The 4,309-nt window shown below is 42.0% G+C and overlaps 1 pseudogene; it reads left to right on the top strand.

The window, feature by feature from the left end:
- On the top strand, positions 1-2,788 carry LOC118622900 (annotated as a pseudogene).
- Positions 2,789-4,309: the final 1,521 nt, after the last annotated feature.

The following is a 4,309-nucleotide window of genomic DNA, read 5'->3' on the forward strand; positions in this document are numbered from 1 at the left end:
ATGCCTTTAGAAATGCCCCATGGAAAGGAGAATTTTGTCTTCCAGGTAGAAATTGCTCAGCTCATGTCTCTCATCATCAATACCTTCTATTCCAACAAAGACATTTTCTTTTGGGAGTTGATCAGTATTGCTTCTGATTCCTTCAACAAGATACACTATGAGAACCTGACTGACTCTTCCAAGTTGGACAGTGGTAAAGAGCTGAAAATTGACATAATCCTCAACTCCCAGGAATACATCCTAACTCTGGTGGACACAGGTATTAGCATGACCAGAGTTGATCTCATAAATAATCTGAGAACCATTGCCAAATTTGGTATTAAGGCAAACTTGGAGGCTCTGCAGTCTGATGCAGACATCTCCATGATTGGACAATTTGTGTTGACTTTTTTTTCTTTGTGTGTTCACCACCCAAAGTCAAGTCTACCGCCATCACCATTAATCCCCCCTTTACCCTCTTCTACCTACCCACACCCCCCCCCCTTTCCCTCTGGTAATCACCATACTGTTGTCTATGTCTATGAGTTTGTTTGTTTTTTCTTGCTTAATCTCTTCATCTTTTACACCCAGTCCCCCAAACTCTCTCCCCTTGGCAGTTGTCAGTCTACTCTCTGTATATATGAGTTAATTTCTATTTATTATTATTATTATCATTATTATTATTTTGTTATTTAGACTATTATAGATGTCCCCCATTTCTTCCCTGTTTGCCCACCTCCACCCAGCTCTTGCTCCTCCTTTCCTGGCATTTACCATACTGTTGTCTGTGTCCAAAGGCTATGCATATATTTTCTTTGGCTAATCTCTTCACCTTCTTGTGTTGGCTTTTATTCTGCCTACTTGGTGGCAGAGAAAGTAGTTGTGATCACAATGCACAGTGATGATGAGCAATATTCCTGGGAATGTTCTGCTCAGGGTTCCTTCACTGTACAAGCTGACCACAGGGAGCCCATTAGTCGGGATACCAAAGTGATCCACCACCTTGAAGAAGACCAGAGTACTTCAAGGAGAAGCAAGTCAAAGAAGAAGTGGAGAAGTACTCACAGTTCATAGGTTATCCCATTACCCTTTATTTGGAGAAGGAATGAGAGAAAGAAGTCAGTGGTGATGAAGCAGAGGACCTGAAAGGTGAGAAAGAAGAGGGAGATAAAGATGAGAAGCGTAAGATCGAAGACATGGGATCAGATGAGGAGAATTATGGCACTAAGGGTAAGAAAAACTAAACAAAGGAGACTAAGGAGAAATATATTGATCAGAAGGAACTGAACAAGACCAAGGCCATTTAGACTAGAAACCCTGATGACATCACCCAGGAGGAATGTGGAGAGCTCTACAAGAGCTTTACCAGTGAATGGGAAGATCACTTAGCAGTCAAGCACTTCTCTGTAGAAGGTCAGTTGGAATTCAGGGCATTGCTATTCATCCCCTTGGGCTCCTTTTGACCTTTCTGAGAACAAGAAGAAAAACAACATCATGATGAGTTGACAGCAGAGTATCTCAACTTCGTCTGTGGTGTGGTTGACTCTGAGGACCTGCCCCTGAACATCTGAGAAATACTCCAGCAGAGCAAAATCTTTTATTTTTAATCCTCACTCGAGGACTTTTTTTCCATTTTTGTTCAGACAGAGTGGGAAGGAGAGAGAGTATGAGAGGGAGAGAGAAAGAAACATTGCATGAAACATCGAGTGGCTGCCTCCCGCATGACCCCAACTAGGGCCAGGGAAGAATCACAACAGAGATACGTGCCCTTGGTTGGAATCAAACTCATGACTCATTGGTCCATGGGATGACACCCTAACTGGTGAGCCAAACCAACCAGGGCTAAAATCTTAAAAGTCATTCATAGAAACATTGTTAAGAAATTCCTTGAGCATTTCTATGATCTGGTAGAAGACAAGAAGTATAAGAAATTCTAAAGGCATTCTCTAAAAACCTAAAGCTTGGGATCCATGTGGACTCTAATGATTGGTGACACATTTCTGAGCTATCTCACATCCCATTTCATCTGGCAATGAAATTACTTCTCTTTCAGAATATGTCTCTCACACGAAGGATATCCAGAAGTCCATCTATTACATCACTGGTGAGCAAAGAGCAGGTTGCCAACTCTGCTTCTGTGGAACAAGTGTGGAAGCAGGTCGTCAAGGTAGTATATATATGTGATGGAACCTATCAATGAGCACTGAGTGCCGCAGCTCAAGGCATTTGATGGGAAGAGCCTGGTCTCAGCTACCAAAGAGGTTCTGGAGCTACCTGAGAATGAAAAGGAGAAGAAGGAAATGGACAAGAACAAGACCGAGTTTGAGAACCTCTGCAAATGCATGAAAGAAATCTCGGAAAAGAAGGTTAAGAAGGTGAAAATTTCCAAGGTTTGTGTCTTCACCCTTCTGTACTGTGATTAGCATCTACAGCTGAACAGCCAACATGGAGTGTATCATGAAAGCCCAGGCACTTTGAGACAACTCTACAATGGGCTACATGATGGACAAAAAGCACCTGGAGATAAACCCTGAGTACCCCATTGTGGATACTCTGCAGCAAAAGGTGGAGGCAGACAAGAATGACAAAGCTATGAAGGACCTTGTAGTGCTTCTGTTTGAAAATGTGCTCTTCTGGCTTCTCACTTGAGGATACCCAGACCCTCTCCAAGTACATCTACCATGTGATCAGGCTAGGCCTAGGCATTGATGAAGATGAAGTGACAGCCGAAGAATCAGTGCAGCTCTTCCGAATGAGATACCCCCTTGGGGGTGATGAGGACTCCTCTTGCATGAAAGATGTAGACTAGGAGTTTCTACCTGCAGACCTTGTGTCCTCTGAATAGTGTTTCCATGCCTCCCCCACCAGCCCTGAGTGACCCTGGCCCACCTGGTTCCCATCCAGTGATATTTTTCTCTCTTATATTCCTGCCTAAGGCAGGATACAGGGCCTGAAGCCTTTGATATCAGGCTGGGATGCTATGTACTGGGGAGAAGGGAGTATTCTGAAATTAAAGTATGCAAAATTTTTTAGAAATTGCAATACAATAAGACATATGTTTGGGCTATTTAGTTTCAAGTTACTCTGAGTGGAGCACTTCACCTAGGAGAGGTTAGGACGATTTCACAGTGAATGTTTGAAATCATTTTTGAAGGAGATGAAAACGTTTGTCAGGCTGAGGAAAGAGCAAGTCCTATCTGGCAGAGGGAAGCGCATATGCAAAGATACAGAGAGCTGAAAACACATGACAAAACAGAATCAGAGAGGGATGCACCGTGTCTGGAGGTCAAGTACATAAAGCAGTTTGTAGAGATAAGACTGGAAAGAAAACATGGGACTATGTTGTCTGCAAGGGGTAGGAGTCTGCACATTAACCTCCAGGAAATGAAGTGACACATCTGCAATGTGAAGGGAAAAAATGAGCTAGAAAAAAGGATAGCACCAGACCTTTATATTGAAAGTTAGTTTAGATTTGGGTAAATAGAGATGAGTATTATAGAGCATCAGTAGAGGCTTCGAGTCCTAACAAGCATGGTTAGTTTGTAGGGACAGTGAGACCAGCCAGGTGAGAGGGTTGTAATCTTTGGAAAGTAGGAGAAGGTATTGTCAGAGATGGAGGAAAAGATTGAAGTGAACAATAGAGGGAAAATCTTAAATGGCTGGAAGAAGTTGGACTTCATTTTATAGGCTAACTGGCTAACCATGAGACATTTTTATCATTTTTAAGGCAGTGACATGAACTATGCATTGAGTAAGGAAGAAAAGAAGCATCAAGTTCTAACTATGTGACAGTAAAAATAGTCTTTTGCTCAAAACAGTGAACTTCTGTTGGTGAATGGGAAAGAATGGACCTTAGTAATGTATGATCGATGAACCAGAGGTGTTTGGTTTCAAGGAGATATTTATCACAACCTTTATGTAACTTCTTTCAGTTTCTCACTAAAATAATTGGTCATGTATTTTTTTAAATCACAGCACCAAAAACTAGTATTGACTGTTAAGATTTTTCCAGAGTCTGGGAGAAATATTTTTTTACTTACCACACTAATGTAACTGGATGGAGATGCAATTAATAATCCATCCATGTTATGTCCAATTATGAGAAGGTAGGTGCTTCATCCCTCCTTACTATCCATCCCACTGAGAAATTACAGGTCCACACCAGTGGTCCCCTGACTGCAGTGTGCATCACGATCATCTGGACAACTTGTTAAAATGTAGACTCTGAGTCTTCACTCCCAGCCCCACCCTGAGATTCTTATTCAAGACGTCTGAAAGGGCCTTTTTAGCAATACCTGTGCCACACATTTTAATCGTAAAGCTAGAGAAC

The sequence above is a fragment of the Molossus molossus genome, unplaced genomic scaffold (genome assembly GCF_014108415.1).
Source record: "Molossus molossus isolate mMolMol1 unplaced genomic scaffold, mMolMol1.p scaffold_m16_p_9, whole genome shotgun sequence".
In the NCBI taxonomy this organism is placed as follows: Eukaryota; Metazoa; Chordata; class Mammalia; order Chiroptera; family Molossidae; genus Molossus; species Molossus molossus.